Source organism: Ambystoma mexicanum, chromosome 6q (assembly GCF_040938575.1).
Source record: "Ambystoma mexicanum isolate Mex_15411 chromosome 6q, UKY_AmexF1_1, whole genome shotgun sequence".
Lineage (NCBI taxonomy): Eukaryota > Metazoa > Chordata > Amphibia > Caudata > Ambystomatidae > Ambystoma > Ambystoma mexicanum.
The window spans coordinates 847,262,796-847,281,729 of NC_090937.1; the positions used below are offsets into that span (position 1 = coordinate 847,262,796).

The 18,934-nt window shown below is 46.5% G+C and overlaps 1 protein-coding gene across 1 annotated transcript in view; it reads left to right on the forward strand.

Annotated features, from left to right (window-relative positions):
• Window positions 1-18,934, forward strand: part of TMA16 (translation machinery associated 16 homolog) — a 207,827-nt gene that overhangs the window by 47,259 nt on the left and 141,634 nt on the right. The gene's annotated exons all lie outside the window — the stretch shown is intronic.

The following is an 18,934-nucleotide window of genomic DNA, read 5'->3' on the forward strand; positions in this document are numbered from 1 at the left end:
TAATGGCCACAAACACCTACTCCTAACAGACCACCCAGCACCGTCAGAGACTCATAAATGAACTTGGACATGAAAGGAATGCAGGGGGCATAAGTTCATGAAGCAGCTAGCACTATAATGCAACGCCGCCGCATAAAATGATCCCCGCCCCCTTACCCTGGCTGCAGCTCCCATGCGCTTTTTGATCCTCTAGCGCCTCACTCTCCTCTTTTTCCTTTATATAACCTATCGGAGAATGGCATATCTGTGCATATACAAGTTGCATGAATACCTAATTTCTTTGTTATTCCAAAACATTCAATGAAAATTGAACATAAAAATAACATGTAAGGGCAAAAATATAATGATTTAAAAGAAAGCATCAAGCCAGCACACTACTGCAAAGTAAAATCACTATTAAACATATATACATTCACAGTTTGGCATCACCAGAATGGGTTACCTACTGCTTGACAATTCAACACATTAGGTATATAGATAGACTGCAAAGTAGCTAAAGTGTGAAAAAGAGTGAAGCAGTTTCACAAGCCTTAAAATGGCTACTATACGAAGAAGGCCATCCCTACCCCTATCGGAGAACAGCCTCTTGCAAGCAGGTGATCATATCAAGCAAGTCTTAATTCACTGTAGAAATTACCTGCATAGTCCTCCAGCTATGGCTGAGGAAAACAACCAGTCACCAGGCCATAGGTGACCATAGAGCGGTTTTCTGACCTAGGCTCCACTGCTTATGGCACGGTATCATAGCTACATTTTCACTAAGAACTTTACACTAAATTCAAGTGAATATGGATGGTGGCGATTAAAGAATATAAGCTCTCTCGACCTCCAGACTCTGACAACAGGGAGTTGGTGGGGACAATAGAGCTCAACATGGATGAAGTTGCTGTAGCTCGGAGACTGTGCATTATAATCTTCCACTGACGGTTAGGTCAGGCATGTGCAGAGATCCATTGCCAGGGTGAAGACTGCTCAATTTCAGGAACAGAAGCCCAGGAGGAGACTTCAGGAGCTGCAGACTGGAGCAGACATTGCTTTGACCCAGGACAGGGTTGATGGGTCTTTTGGAAAAGAGCGATCAAACTTCAGGTTTCCATCTGGCTCTTTCTCGTGGTGAGAGATAGCAGCAGCAGGTTAGTGAGGTCCCAGTAGAGCTCTGAGAATGGCAGCAAAGTTTACAGTGACGAGGTGAGATGCAGTGGTCCAGTCCAGATCTGGCAGGTGCAGGCCAAATGCAGACCTGACAACTGCTCCAACCTTTGAAAATCGATGGCTGCAGAACAGGGCTTCAGACTGGTTAGTCCCACCAATTCAGAGGAATAAGGCACCCGGTTTAGGTCTTCCCTATTGATTTAGAGGCAAAGGTCCAGTACATGGTTGTTTGCTTGGCTAATGCTGGTCTCCGCAGCAGTCCTCCAGCGGGTCTCTGGTAGTTCTTTGGCTTCAAATGCTTGGATCTTGTAGTTGACAGTATCAAATGAAGCCAGGTCCTTTCTTTTTATCCAGAATTCGGGGCTGGAGCTGCTTATTGAAGGGACCTGCAGCATTCAAAAAATTGCAGGTTTTCCAATCGGGCACTGCCTGCTACCTCACTTTCTGCCCAGCAAAAGGACATACCCCGGCTTAAGGGTAGGTTTGGATCAGACAGTCCAAGAACCAATTGCAGGCAGTACCCTCACAAATCACTGACTAGAGTCAGGCGCTGGACTTTTTCCGACCTTAAGGAGGCCAACAAAGAAAATGGCAGAGACAGGGCTTGTACCATGCACAGCAGGCATTTTGAGTGTATAATACTCAAAAAGGCATTCTCACAGTAAAATAAAAGTTGCACGGCTGTGTACAGGGGGAAAAAACATCCAAATTGGTTCACTGCCCACAGCCTGTTCCAGGCACATTACAAAAGTAACTGGGATGTTATTTGGAGAAAAAGAAAAATGGACACATGTTCTGGTAGCACTCCACTGAAGGTAGCTTGTGTTACAGTGTAGAAATTGTGAACACAAATTACAACACCCACTCTGTGCACTGGTATCAATAGGGACGGACCAGTGCACAACAAATACAATGAATAAAGTAGTTGTGTTAAGCAAAACAGCCTCACCCCACACATTGTCTAGGATACAGACAAAAGCCAGTTATTCAGGGGCACTTCACTGAAGTCAATGGAGGAAAGTTGCAAAAAGAAAAACGTTTCAAACAACTACTATATAGGGTAATTGGACTGCTAATGTGGTAATCTAAAAAGGCTTCCACCAGGCTACTGTACAGCACCCTCTCAAGGTGATAAAAGTAACATTGGTTACCAACTTACATTAACGAGGCACATCTGCCGACAGGCGGAAGCCGGCGCCTACAAGAGAAGCGTTGTAGAGAAAAGCGCCTGTTTTGCTCCTGTTTGCGCACCGAGGCGCACGTGGGGCCAGTTCCCTTTCCCTGCCGCATCGGGAGGTAGGTCACTGCGACTTCCTCTATGAATCCCACTACCGTCTTATCTGCACCTCCAGCCTTCCTGCACAAATAGCCCGACCATAACTTACATTTGTATGGCATCAGACCCGCGCCACTGCGAGTACTCGTCCCGGACCTTGACAAAACTGAAAGATCTGCTGATATTGCCTGCTTGGACACTCGTATAGCACTACGCACCCCCAGGTATCGCGACTCACGCACGCCCCCATCACCTTGCACATCTTAACAAACAGCCTCCGACCTCTACCCTGTCTACACACATGCAAAACCCTTCATCACCTCACTCCAACCGCCCTAACACTAGCAATATCAAGGGTGCGCTAATCAATGTCAGATCACTTACGGCACACACTCTAGAAGTGGCTGACCTTATCTTAACCGACCTCGACTTCATGGCTATCACTGAAACTTGGCTTCACGCAGCCTCTGGCCCACTACTCTCCCTTGCCATCCCTCCAGGCTACAATATTATCAGACATGATCGTAACTCAAATAGTCCAAAGGTGGTGGCATTGCCATTATCCATAAAAATGTTCTAAACTTCCATCGCTCCTCTGTGCATCACTTTTCCTCCATGGAAGCACTGACAGCCAAATTAGCTGTCACCCGTAACCACTCCATCTCCTTCCATCTACTTTACCGGCCACCCGGGCCACTATCCACCTTTGCTGGGGACCTCTCTAACATCATCACTCATAACACCAAAACTAACTCCCAAGCCTCGATACTAGGGGACTTTAACCTTGGCCTTACTTAGCCCAACGACTCTGCTGCCATGACCATTGATAACTTGCTTATGAATGCAGGATTCATACAGTTATCAACCAACCGACCCACGCCAAGGGCAGAACCCTTGACTGGCTAGCCTCCCATAATTGTCCCGTCCATATCATCTCTAACCAACAGTATGCTTGGACCGACCACAATTTAGTTACATTTAACATTCAGCCCAAACCTGCCAGCCCCCCTCCTATCTTTGCACCGGCTACCGCCACCCGTAATAAACGTGACATCACCTGCGACAGACTCCTCCCCCTCCTCCTTCTTGCTCTCAATGAACAGGCTAGCTCATGCTCCGACCCCACGGCTATGGTCGACACCTTCAACCTTCTATGCAAAAAGCCTTAGACATCATCGCCCTATCCAAACTGAGAAAACCCAAACCTCAAGCCCACTTAAACTCTTGGTTCACTCCCCAGCTCAGAACCCTGCGCAAAGAAAAACGAATTGCGGAATCACATTGGAAAAGCAACCAATCTGCAGCTAACAAATCTTGTCTCTTCCTGGCCACCCTTAACTACAAAGAAGCCATATTCCAGGCTAAAAAAGATACTTACAATAAACGTATCGAACAAGCCAAATCTAACACCAAAGAATTGTTCAGAATTCTAAAAGAACTTGAAACTCCTGTCACCGCACCAGATACTTGCATCAAAGATAGCATTTGGTGCACCAAAATCCAAGAGGCCCTCCTCGGCAAGATTGCCTCTCTCCAAATTAAAATCAATAACAAACGAGCCTACAATCCAACCCACAACCTAACCCCAATCCCACCCCAATCCACTCCTTCCCTGATTCTCGGACTCCTTTTAGCTTCTCTCCACTTTCCATTTCCGAAGTAGAAAAGATCATCACTAGCTTTAAACCATCCAATTGCCAAGGCGACCTCTGCCCGGCACCCATTATTAAGGAAGCGGCTCATGACCTAGCGCCATTCATCACTACGTTCATCAACTCGTCATTTAGCTCTGGGACTGTACCTGACAATCTAAAGGATGCATGGGTCATCCCCCGATTGAAAAAACCTACCTTGGACGCTAGCATACCCACTAACTACAGGCCAATCACCACGGTCCCGTTTTTACTAAAAATCCTCGACCGAGCAGCATATCTACAAATTCAAGATTACCTTGAATCTAACAACCTCCTGGGACTTAGGCAATCTGGGTTTTGGCCACGTCACGGCACCGAAACTGCCCTCATAGATTTAAAAACACAGATTGAAGATCTAAAAGACAAAGGCAAACTTGCTCTCTTACTCCTCCTGGACCTATCGGCGGCCTTTGATCTCGTCAATCATGACATTCTTTGCCACCACCTCAAATCAGCTGCACATTTCTCTGATAAAGCTACAACTTGGATTAGCTACTTTTTAGACAATAGATCAATGCGTGTGTTCTCCCCACTTGCAGCTGCCCCACCTGCACCTGTCTCCTGCGGCGTACCACAAGGATCTTGTGTTTCACCCACGTTATATGATGTGTTCACCAAACCCCTTTTCTATATCTTGGACTATCTGGGTGTCACTTACACTAATTACGCCGACTACACCCAGATACTAATCCCCATCTCTGGCGACTAATCTGCTGACTCCCTCACTATCATGGATGGCACAACACGGACTATGTCTTAATGATGAAAAGACAGAGCTCCTCATTCTTGGTTCGCCAAAAAAACTTACCAAACTCGACCCTGCGTTCAAGTCCTTCATCATCGATGGGAATACTATCCCTACCGCCAAGGACACAAAAACCCTAGGGATCTACATTGACTCGACTCTATCCCTGACCAGACAAACCAATTCAGTCTCATCCGCAGCGGCATATACCTACAAGCTTATTACAGCCTGTCGCCCTTTTCTCTCTGCAACCAATTGTTACCCTGGCCAGGACTCTTGTATTATCCAAGATTGATTACTGCAATGCACTGTACCTAGGCACCAATCTCTGCAACCTAAACAAGCTGCAAATTGAACAATGCGATTAGAGCTGCCCTCAACATTCCCAGGCGGCAACACATATCTGACGCTAGGCGCAACATTCACTGGCTCTCCATCCCACACCGAATCTCCCTGAAAACCCTGGCTCTTACCCACAAATGCCTACATAACCAAGCCCCTTGTTACCTGGCCAACCGATTTGCACTCCACAACTCCATTAGACCCCGCAGAATGGCTCATTCAAACAGACTTGTCATTCCACATTTCAATCTCCAAAGATCAGGTGGAACTAGCTTCCCTATCATGGCTGCCAAACTATGGAACACGCTTCATGGCTGCCAAACTATGGAACACGCTTCCCAATGAGCTCAGAGCAGAACCCTCCTTCCTGAGATTCAAACACCTTACTAAAACTTGGTTGGCCGCCCAAGACATCTAGCTCTGGGTTCACTGTTTAACATGTACATAGCCATACTTGTGTATATACAATCTGCTTGCCCTTCCATTGATATCATTATACCTGTAAATTACGTATTATATACTTACCACATGGACTGTCTTTCCCCTGCAGCCTCTACATTCCCTGGCACTGTCCACCTGGCCTCCCCTGGCACTCGCTTTACTCACGGGCCCTTCCGCCCTGATTGGCACTTCCCCTCTCCCTCATACTTCTTGTTACTGCATTTGCACGATCCAATTGTCACAAGGCCTAGCAGGACCATTTTTTGTTTTTCTTCATCCCTGTTTTTTCTCCGCCCCCTCCTGTCTTGTTGTGCCTTGAAACACCTTGTGCACAGGTGCATTATGAATACCCAATAAATAAAAATAAAATAAACAAAAAAAAGGGAAATTAAAAATAAAAGGCGCAATAAAATGTAAGATGTCAAAAGACAGCAATAAACACGAAGACGGCAGTTAACCCCCAAATCTCGGCCACCTAACTGGCAGCATAACCTAGTCATAGTAGGACCTACAGTAACCCAAGCGCCACAGACACCCCATAAACTAGCATCCAACAACAGGGATGGCTGGAACAGGCAGCCTGCAGCCAATGACCTCCGCGAACTGGCCACCTAACAAATGGAAATGAGGAGATACGTATGTCCAACATCCTGTCTGAACTCGACCAAATGTCGGCACTCAGGCCACGATCAACCCCATCAACACACTCCCATCCACCACACACACACAGCTCCTATCCCTCTTAGAGGACCTCAAGCAGCACTGTGGCCAACTTCTGGATGTTGTGGAGAGAATGGAAATTGTGGAAACCAGAGGTCTGGAACACATGCAGTTACAATTGCTGGAGCTGAGAGATACCAGTCAGTACCTCCAAGATTGCAGCAGAAGAGAAAACATATGCCTTCTGGGGGTTCCTAAATCACTCATGAGGCACATAATCCTGCCTCAATCAGCGATTCTCCGACACAATTTCGTTAACCGAGGCTTGATGGGCGCAAACGGAAATGGTTGTCTGATCTTGGCGAAAGCATAACAATGTATATTCAGACACCGAAGACAAACAAGTACACCCACCACAGAAGAATGGGTGCATAAGTAGCAAAGAAAGAATTGCATGAAAGACTGACCATCCACCTCAATCACACAGAATCAACCTTCCTACAGCAGTGGAACCACTTAAGGACCTAGACATCAACCCCCTAGACCGATCGCAGAGGAGAGCGACAGCTGGAAAATCTCCCCTAACTTCCCTTGCATTTCCTATCCCAGGCCTGCACAAATATGGGCGACCATCACAAAATGCATCCATGAGAAGCGCAAGAGCAACTTCCACTTCATGATTCTGTAAGTTTCTAGTTTGCCTGTTGTGTTTTTCCTCATATTTTATGATTGCTCACATCCGAATATGCGATAACCCGTAGATGCAAATCTCGAGAACACTCATGTACCCAAGACTGAAAATGGTGCAACATAAAGGCCTTTTTACACCCTGTGATGAATTGAGGGAATTCGTTCCTTTTCCCCTAGGGCGAGCGGCACCCACCCCCCCTGTGAAGCTAGGGATGTGAGCCTCTGCAACGTCCTCTGTAGGGGTCGAGGCACATGGAACCTAACAGGGAGAGATTCCTCCCACCCCTTATGGGTCAAGGACTTGTGTTCCTGTGAAGAACTCCTTAAGCCAATTCAGTTCATGGCATTCATGGGACTATCTAACGGATACGGGTTGTTTAACCTAAAAAACTTGACCTACTGCCATTTTGACCTAATTTTGTTGGTCGAAATTATTTTGACCTAATGCGGGGGGATACCCCTCTATAGCCCCCCCACCCCTGACTCCTTCCCACCTCAACCTATTCCCTTACCCCAACCCACAACTATTTATTCATTAAAATATACCATTTGACCTACCGCATTTGACCAAAAAGATGCAGTCATATCGGAGTGGGTCAAGTTGGCATTAGGGCAACTATGCCAATACCTATCTAACATGTCAAATACTTCCAAGTACAAAGACTTAACTGAAGAGTAAGTGAAAATGTGTTGCATCAGGAAGAAAAAGAAGTTGTCCCTTTAAATGGAAATGTCCAATCCCACCGCAACGAGTAGGATAAAAGAGCACTCGTAAAATGAAAGAGGAATGAGATAGGATCGCCTACTGAAGCAGGGGAGTTTCCCAGGTAGCGTAACACTAGCAGGAGGAGGAGCCACAGGAGGACGCAGAGCCCGCGAAATCCAACCTTGCTTAGATCCAGCAAAGCAAACGCTGGAAGTACAGTATGCAGAAGAAGCAAAAATCAGAGGCGACTGGAGTCAGAGAGCTGGTTGTGGTGAACCCGAAATGTCTGTCGTGGGCAGGCTGCCCAATCCAGTACGCTGATACCGCCTGGGGAGGTCACAGCAAACAGCACGGCTCCGGTCACTGTACCGACAAACCAGGAGAAGAAGTGAGCGACGTCTTACAAGTACGCGAAAGCAAGCAGAATGCGAGACGAAAACCAAAGCGGGTCTCCGGCCCAGAAGAATCACACCGACGTTCCCTGCCAGTATGGAAAGTAACAGGGAACTTGGGAGGAACAGGACACCAAAAGGGACTCATTATATTCTCCTAAAAACTCATCTCAGTGAGAGTGAGCAAAGATGAGCAACATGAACCGCTCTAAGCAAAGAAAGAGAATAAACATATCTGAGAAGGAGATGGATATAATTGAAACACTGGGAGAAACTCATCTCAGTAGAAATAAGAACGCCTTGGAAGTAAGGTTAAGAAACTTGAACTTCCTTAAGGAAAGCAAGAGAATAATAGACATCCCTGAGAGAGAGAGAGATACATAAGATAAGGACACTACTACCTTGGGAAGAGGGAAGAAGATTTAAAGAGTGAAATACAAGGGAATGAAATTGATAAAGCGAAAAACCAAGAAACATGTATGATCAGACAAAACAGACCCGGAAGGGCTGAACTATAAGTTTCCAGGAAAACTGAATTATCCAGGAACCTATACTTCACCAGCTTATGCAAAACCTCTTTAACTTGAAGTAAAGATTCGGGATGGCCATTTCCAAAGAGGAAAGTAACATTCAGAGTCCCATGAGTGAGCTACACAACCTTATAAGAAAAGTTAAGAAAGACTATTTGAAAGTAACAAATTGACCAAAAACCTGAATTTTAAGAAGACTAGTGTGTGAGGAGTTGTTTAGTTAGTGGTAGGGTTAGTTAGCATTAGATTTTTGGACAGCAGACATATTCTATTTCGACGATCACAGGAAACTGCTGAGCACCTTAGGTACTCATGTTGGTGGGGAACACCCCATAGTGATAGGGATATTTCCGCATTCATACTATTATTTAATAAATACACTGTCCAAATATCCTCATAGTCCATGTTCTTCTTCTGATCTGCCACACCCCCAACAACGTCAACTAGGCTAAGACAGTCTGATCCGAACCCGCCTTCTAAATCTAATGGCCACAAACACCTACTCCTAACAGACCACCCAGCACCGTCAGAGACTCATAAATGAACTTGGACATGAAAGGAATGCAGGGGGCATAAGTTCATGAAGCAGCTAGCACTATAATGCAACGCCGCCGCATAAAATGATCCCCGCCCCCTTACCCTGGCTGCAGCTCCCATGCGCTTTTTGATCCTCTAGCGCCTCACTCTCCTCTTTTTCCTTTATATAACCTATCGGAGAATGGCATATCTGTGCATATACAAGTTGCATGAATACCTAATTTCTTTGTTATTCCAAAACATTCAATGAAAATTGAACATAAAAATAACATGTAAGGGCAAAAATATAATGATTTAAAAGAAAGCATCAAGCCAGCACACTACTGCAAAGTAAAATCACTATTAAACATATATACATTCACAGTTTGGCATCACCAGAATGGGTTACCTACTGCTTGACAATTCAACACATTAGGTATATAGATAGACTGCAAAGTAGCTAAAGTGTGAAAAAGAGTGAAGCAGTTTCACAAGCCTTAAAATGGCTACTATACGAAGAAGGCCATCCCTACCCCTATCGGAGAACAGCCTCTTGCAAGCAGGTGATCATATCAAGCAAGTCTTAATTCACTGTAGAAATTACCTGCATAGTCCTCCAGCTATGGCTGAGGAAAACAACCAGTCACCAGGCCATAGGTGACCATAGAGCGGTTTTCTGACCTAGGCTCCACTGCTTATGGCACGGTATCATAGCTACATTTTCACTAAGAACTTTACACTAAATTCAAGTGAATATGGATGGTGGCGATTAAAGAATATAAGCTCTCTCGACCTCCAGACTCTGACAACAGGGAGTTGGTGGGGACAATAGAGCTCAACATGGATGAAGTTGCTGTAGCTCGGAGACTGTGCATTATAATCTTCCACTGACGGTTAGGTCAGGCATGTGCAGAGATCCATTGCCAGGGTGAAGACTGCTCAATTTCAGGAACAGAAGCCCAGGAGGAGACTTCAGGAGCTGCAGACTGGAGCAGACATTGCTTTGACCCAGGACAGGGTTGATGGGTCTTTTGGAAAAGAGCGATCAAACTTCAGGTTTCCATCTGGCTCTTTCTCGTGGTGAGAGATAGCAGCAGCAGGTTAGTGAGGTCCCAGTAGAGCTCTGAGAATGGCAGCAAAGTTTACAGTGACGAGGTGAGATGCAGTGGTCCAGTCCAGATCTGGCAGGTGCAGGCCAAATGCAGACCTGACAACTGCTCCAACCTTTGAAAATCGATGGCTGCAGAACAGGGCTTCAGACTGGTTAGTCCCACCAATTCAGAGGAATAAGGCACCCGGTTTAGGTCTTCCCTATTGATTTAGAGGCAAAGGTCCAGTACATGGTTGTTTGCTTGGCTAATGCTGGTCTCCGCAGCAGTCCTCCAGCGGGTCTCTGGTAGTTCTTTGGCTTCAAATGCTTGGATCTTGTAGTTGACAGTATCAAATGAAGCCAGGTCCTTTCTTTTTATCCAGAATTCGGGGCTGGAGCTGCTTATTGAAGGGACCTGCAGCATTCAAAAAATTGCAGGTTTTCCAATCGGGCACTGCCTGCTACCTCACTTTCTGCCCAGCAAAAGGACATACCCCGGCTTAAGGGTAGGTTTGGATCAGACAGTCCAAGAACCAATTGCAGGCAGTACCCTCACAAATCACTGACTAGAGTCAGGCGCTGGACTTTTTCCGACCTTAAGGAGGCCAACAAAGAAAATGGCAGAGACAGGGCTTGTACCATGCACAGCAGGCATTTTGAGTGTATAATACTCAAAAAGGCATTCTCACAGTAAAATAAAAGTTGCACGGCTGTGTACAGGGGGAAAAAACATCCAAATTGGTTCACTGCCCACAGCCTGTTCCAGGCACATTACAAAAGTAACTGGGATGTTATTTGGAGAAAAAGAAAAATGGACACATGTTCTGGTAGCACTCCACTGAAGGTAGCTTGTGTTACAGTGTAGAAATTGTGAACACAAATTACAACACCCACTCTGTGCACTGGTATCAATAGGGACGGACCAGTGCACAACAAATACAATGAATAAAGTAGTTGTGTTAAGCAAAACAGCCTCACCCCACACATTGTCTAGGATACAGACAAAAGCCAGTTATTCAGGGGCACTTCACTGAAGTCAATGGAGGAAAGTTGCAAAAAGAAAAACGTTTCAAACAACTACTATATAGGGTAATTGGACTGCTAATGTGGTAATCTAAAAAGGCTTCCACCAGGCTACTGTACAGCACACTCTCAAGGTGATAAAAGTAACATTGGTTACCAACTTACATTAACGAGGCACATCTGCCGACAGGCGGAAGCCGGCGCCTACAAGAGAAGCGTTGTAGAGAAAAGCGCCTGTTTTGCTCCTGTTTGCGCACCGAGGCGCACGTGGGGCCAGTTCCCTTTCCCTGCCGCATCGGGAGGTAGGTCACTGCGACTTCCTCTATGAATCCCACTACCGTCTTATCTGCACCTCCAGCCTTCCTGCACAAATAGCCCGACCATAACTTACATTTGTATGGCATCAGACCCGCGCCACTGCGAGTACTCGTCCCGGACCTTGACAAAACTGAAAGATCTGCTGATATTGCCTGCTTGGACACTCGTATAGCACTACGCACCCCCAGGTATCGCGACTCACGCACGCCCCCATCACCTTGCACATCTTAACAAACAGCCTCCGACCTCTACCCTGTCTACACACATGCAAAACCCTTCATCACCTCACTCCAACCGCCCTAACACTAGCAATATCAAGGGTGCGCTAATCAATGTCAGATCACTTACGGCACACACTCTAGAAGTGGCTGACCTTATCTTAACCGACCTCGACTTCATGGCTATCACTGAAACTTGGCTTCACGCAGCCTCTGGCCCACTACTCTCCCTTGCCATCCCTCCAGGCTACAATATTATCAGACATGATCGTAACTCAAATAGTCCAAAGGTGGTGGCATTGCCATTATCCATAAAAATGTTCTAAACTTCCATCGCTCCTCTGTGCATCACTTTTCCTCCATGGAAGCACTGACAGCCAAATTAGCTGTCACCCGTAACCACTCCATCTCCTTCCATCTACTTTACCGGCCACCCGGGCCACTATCCACCTTTGCTGGGGACCTCTCTAACATCATCACTCATAACACCAAAACTAACTCCCAAGCCTCGATACTAGGGGACTTTAACCTTGGCCTTACTTAGCCCAACGACTCTGCTGCCATGACCATTGATAACTTGCTTATGAATGCAGGATTCATACAGTTATCAACCAACCGACCCACGCCAAGGGCAGAACCCTTGACTGGCTAGCCTCCCATAATTGTCCCGTCCATATCATCTCTAACCAACAGTATGCTTGGACCGACCACAATTTAGTTACATTTAACATTCAGCCCAAACCTGCCAGCCCCCCTCCTATCTTTGCACCGGCTACCGCCACCCGTAATAAACGTGACATCACCTGCGACAGACTCCTCCCCCTCCTCCTTCTTGCTCTCAATGAACAGGCTAGCTCATGCTCCGACCCCACGGCTATGGTCGACACCTTCAACCTTCTATGCAAAAAGCCTTAGACATCATCGCCCTATCCAAACTGAGAAAACCCAAACCTCAAGCCCACTTAAACTCTTGGTTCACTCCCCAGCTCAGAACCCTGCGCAAAGAAAAACGAATTGCGGAATCACATTGGAAAAGCAACCAATCTGCAGCTAACAAATCTTGTCTCTTCCTGGCCACCCTTAACTACAAAGAAGCCATATTCCAGGCTAAAAAAGATACTTACAATAAACGTATCGAACAAGCCAAATCTAACACCAAAGAATTGTTCAGAATTCTAAAAGAACTTGAAACTCCTGTCACCGCACCAGATACTTGCATCAAAGATAGCATTTGGTGCACCAAAATCCAAGAGGCCCTCCTCGGCAAGATTGCCTCTCTCCAAATTAAAATCAATAACAAACGAGCCTACAATCCAACCCACAACCTAACCCCAATCCCACCCCAATCCACTCCTTCCCTGATTCTCGGACTCCTTTTAGCTTCTCTCCACTTTCCATTTCCGAAGTAGAAAAGATCATCACTAGCTTTAAACCATCCAATTGCCAAGGCGACCTCTGCCCGGCACCCATTATTAAGGAAGCGGCTCATGACCTAGCGCCATTCATCACTACGTTCATCAACTCGTCATTTAGCTCTGGGACTGTACCTGACAATCTAAAGGATGCATGGGTCATCCCCCGATTGAAAAAACCTACCTTGGACGCTAGCATACCCACTAACTACAGGCCAATCACCACGGTCCCGTTTTTACTAAAAATCCTCGACCGAGCAGCATATCTACAAATTCAAGATTACCTTGAATCTAACAACCTCCTGGGACTTAGGCAATCTGGGTTTTGGCCACGTCACGGCACCGAAACTGCCCTCATAGATTTAAAAACACAGATTGAAGATCTAAAAGACAAAGGCAAACTTGCTCTCTTACTCCTCCTGGACCTATCGGCGGCCTTTGATCTCGTCAATCATGACATTCTTTGCCACCACCTCAAATCAGCTGCACATTTCTCTGATAAAGCTACAACTTGGATTAGCTACTTTTTAGACAATAGATCAATGCGTGTGTTCTCCCCACTTGCAGCTGCCCCACCTGCACCTGTCTCCTGCGGCGTACCACAAGGATCTTGTGTTTCACCCACGTTATATGATGTGTTCACCAAACCCCTTTTCTATATCTTGGACTATCTGGGTGTCACTTACACTAATTACGCCGACTACACCCAGATACTAATCCCCATCTCTGGCGACTAATCTGCTGACTCCCTCACTATCATGGATGGCACAACACGGACTATGTCTTAATGATGAAAAGACAGAGCTCCTCATTCTTGGTTCGCCAAAAAAACTTACCAAACTCGACCCTGCGTTCAAGTCCTTCATCATCGATGGGAATACTATCCCTACCGCCAAGGACACAAAAACCCTAGGGATCTACATTGACTCGACTCTATCCCTGACCAGACAAACCAATTCAGTCTCATCCGCAGCGGCATATACCTACAAGCTTATTACAGCCTGTCGCCCTTTTCTCTCTGCAACCAATTGTTACCCTGGCCAGGACTCTTGTATTATCCAAGATTGATTACTGCAATGCACTGTACCTAGGCACCAATCTCTGCAACCTAAACAAGCTGCAAATTGAACAATGCGATTAGAGCTGCCCTCAACATTCCCAGGCGGCAACACATATCTGACGCTAGGCGCAACATTCACTGGCTCTCCATCCCACACCGAATCTCCCTGAAAACCCTGGCTCTTACCCACAAATGCCTACATAACCAAGCCCCTTGTTACCTGGCCAACCGATTTGCACTCCACAACTCCATTAGACCCCGCAGAATGGCTCATTCAAACAGACTTGTCATTCCACATTTCAATCTCCAAAGATCAGGTGGAACTAGCTTCCCTATCATGGCTGCCAAACTATGGAACACGCTTCATGGCTGCCAAACTATGGAACACGCTTCCCAATGAGCTCAGAGCAGAACCCTCCTTCCTGAGATTCAAACACCTTACTAAAACTTGGTTGGCCGCCCAAGACATCTAGCTCTGGGTTCACTGTTTAACATGTACATAGCCATACTTGTGTATATACAATCTGCTTGCCCTTCCATTGATATCATTATACCTGTAAATTACGTATTATACTTGTAAACATTTGTAATTATTGCTCTATCTGTCTTTCTTATGTTGTAACCAAGTGATGCGCCCGGTTGCTCCTGGGCCTGGTGCGCTATACAAATAAATAAAAATACAAAATACAAATACAAATCTAAGTGCTGCTTATCCCCCATGGCGTGTGGTGCCCATATATCGACTGTATAATGTGATTTCTGTATTCAACCTCTCCGATGCATTTAGCATTTGCCTTTTGCCTTTTGAGATTCGCATTTAGCACCCGCCTACTGTGCCATACGTTACCTGTGCATTCCCTCTCTGACTACCTACACTGCCATTGATTGTTGCACCATATTGCCTATACTGCCTAGATTGCTATGTTTTGCACCTAGCTGCACCCATTGCCAGTGTATGCTGCACTTTGCATTTGCCTATACTGCCCTGATTACTGAGTTCTGCACCTTTTGCTAGCTGCACCCACCCCTCTCTGTCTACCTCACTTCCATTGATTATTGCACCATATTGCCTATACTGCCTAGATTGCTGTGTTTGCACCTAGCTGCACCCATTGCCAGCGTGCACTGCACTTTGCACCTGCCTGTACTGCCTTGACTGCAGAGTTTGCACTTTGCTGCACTAGCATCCAGCTGCATTGCCTTCCTAGTACAACCCTTTATGCTCACCATGTGTCACCCTCGGGCAACCAGCCCACCAGCCACACCCCCCACCTTCCCCTCCAACATCCCCCCACTTATTTTCTACCCTCCTTCTTCACTAAGAGCAACAACACAGCCACCTATACACCTCCCACCATAACATCATACACCAGACCCACTAACATCAGGAACCAACTCCTGGGACTCCGTTCTAGACGCCCGAGCACTACTCACCAAGCACCACCCAACTCTCCCAATACCACAAAAACAGATACCCGCACGGCCAAACCATCCACACCCACAACAGTCTTGGCACACCCAAACCCTGCCTCACCGGCAACACACATCACCACCCTCTCATCATCACAGACCCCTCACAACCTACAGTGTGCCCTTATCAACGCTAGATCCATCCCTGCTCATGCCACTGAAATTCACAAACTCCTCATCAACCTGGACCTCGACATCCTAGCCATGACGGAGACCTGGCTCCATAGCGCCGCAGGGCCAGCCCTCAACCTTGCCATCCCACAGGGATACGCCATCAGGCAAGACCGCCTCTCCTCAGTTGGAGGTGGGGTAGCACTCATCCTGAAAGACCACCTAGAGGCCAGACAAACTACATCCAACATGGGTAACACCACAGATTCCCTTGCTATAAAAATCGGCCTCTCCCCCAACTCCACCATCAACTTTGTCTACCGCCCACCCGGCCCACTATTGGAATTCCATGGGAACCTTCTACATCGCCTAACAAAAAACCTAAAACTCACCTCTAAAAGCATCCTTTTAGGTGACCTTAACCTAGGCTACAACGACAAAAAAGATAAGCCAGCCAAATCTCTCTCACTAGCCCTAACGGAACTAGGCTTTGACCAAAAGATAACTTCACCCACCCATAACAAAGGCCGCATCCTTGATTGGGTAGCCGACCACAACAGCCACATCGACATAAGCTCCAGCACTCCTTGTTCAGACCACCACCTCATTCACTTCCTCATCCCACCCGCATCCAAAACCAAAAAGCCTAACCCCATCCCCCCAGCCCTGGCAAGATGCGCTAAAAATCTTACCAAAGACAAGATCACACCACATCTAAGCACCCTCACAACCGACCTTAAGTCCCCCGACCCGTCAGTATTATCTGACATCTATAAGAGCACCATAAGCACTGCCATAGACACCATTGCCCCACTACAGAACAAAAAAGCCAAAACAGTGAGACACTCAAACACGTGGTTCTCTCCGGAACTTAAACAACTCCGCTCTCAGAAAAGAAAAGCACTGAACACTTGGCAGAAATCACCCTCCCCAGCTACCCTTTCCTCATACAAAACAATCACCTCTCAATACAAAAAAGCCATAATCATAGCCAAGTCAGTTTCCTACAATGAAAGAATTGCTAATGAAAGCTCAGAATCCAAAGAACTCTTCGCCATTTTCAAAGAACTTACCACACCAGCTACCAAATCACAAGATATAGTTAAAGACCAAACATGGTGTAACTCCATACAAGCCGCCCTATTGAACAAGATCGACCTCCTACAAGCCAAAATCAAAGAGCACCACAAATACCTATCACAGCACCTCCAAACAACCACCACTACTGACCTTCGCCCACCCCCAGCCCAGTGCCCCTCTCCACTAAAGCCCCCATAACCCCCTTCAGGGAAGTAACAGAACAGGAAGTCATTGAGATAATGAACAAAATCAAACCATCCAACTGCAAAGGAAACCCCTGTCCAGCCAGCCTCATTAAAGACTGCACCGAAACACTTGCCCCCTTTCTCAAATCCTTCATTAACGCCTCCTTCAATGCCAACACAGTTCCAAGCACTCTAAAAGAAGCTTGGGTACGCCCCCTTCTAAAAAAAACTACTCTTGACCCAGAAGTCGCTAATAACTACAGACTCGTCACCACCGTACCTTTCCTGCTCAAGATTCTGGACAAAGTTACTTACACGCAAATCCAGGAATATCTCAAATCCAACCATATCCTAGGTAAAAGACAATCAGGATTCCGACCAGGCCACGGGACAGAGTCAGCCCTACTCGACTTAAAAATACAACTTGGGGACATCTTGGACGAAGGCAAACCGGCACTCCTTCTCCTACTGGATCTGTCCGCCACCTTTGACATTGTCAACCATGATATTCTAGGCATGCACCTAAAAAATGAAGCACACTTCTCCCCAGAAGCTATCGCCTGGGTGGCTTTTTTCCTAAATGGTAGACTCATGAAGGTCTTCTCAGATACTGCCTCTGCAACTCCCACTATCATCCACTGCGGCGTCCCTCAGGGCTCCTGCACTGCTCCTACACTCTACAATATATTTACCCTTCCACTCTTCAATGAGCTCGACCGTCGTAACATAGCGTACACCAATTACGCGGACGACACGCAGGTACTGCTCCCACTAACCAGGACCTATGATGAAGATGTGACAGCCTTAACTAAAATCTACTCAGCCATCCAAACCTGGATGGCTGCCAACGGCCTCTGCTTAAATGGGGATAAAACTGAGATCCTCATAGTAGGGACCAGCGAAACTCTCAACAAACTCCCTCCATAATACAAATCCTTTAACATCGATAACTCCATCATCACAGTCTCCCAAGACTGTCAAAACACTAGGTGTTCACTTAGATGCTTCACTATCCATGTCCCGCCAGGTCAACACCATAGCCTCCTTTTCAGCACTCACCACTAAGGTGATCAACGCAGTCAAACCTTTCTTTGCTCTCCACCAAAAATTCAAAAATTGCCTATCCATCGGTAGAGCCACAATAGGCACCAAATTGGACTACTGTAATGCCCTTTTTCCTAGGTACCTCTGCCAACAATATAAATAATCTCCAAATCACGCAAAACAACGCGCTCAAGGCAGCGCTGACCATTCCTAAAAGGGAACACCTCTCTCAAGCCAGGAAAGATGCCCACTGGTTACCGGTAAAGGAACGCATACTCTTTAAAGCCATGGCCATCACACATAGGTGCCTTACATCAGACGCCCCACACTATCTCTCGGAAAGAATCACCCTCAACACCTCCAACAGACCCACCAGAGCACACCGCGCCAACCAGATCTAATTCCCCACGTTCAAAAGAACTAGAGCTGGAGGGTCTAGCTTCCAACACCTTGCACCCGAAAATTGGAATGCCCTGCCAACCACACTAAGGAATGAAGAATCATGCACTACCTTTCGCAAAAACCTAAAACCCTTTTTATTCCGCTAATGTTTTTTCAAACCAACATGCACGGTTATGATTGCACTGTAACCAAAGTAATAATCTCGGCCTCCAAACACCTGTCAATGTACTACTTCTACCAAATGTTCTGCTTTTTTATTCCGCTAATGTTTTCCAAACCAACATGCACGGTTATGCTTGCACTGTAACCAAAGTAAAGTATAACCTCTGCCACCTAACACCTGTCATTGTACCACCTCTACCGAATGTTACATCCTA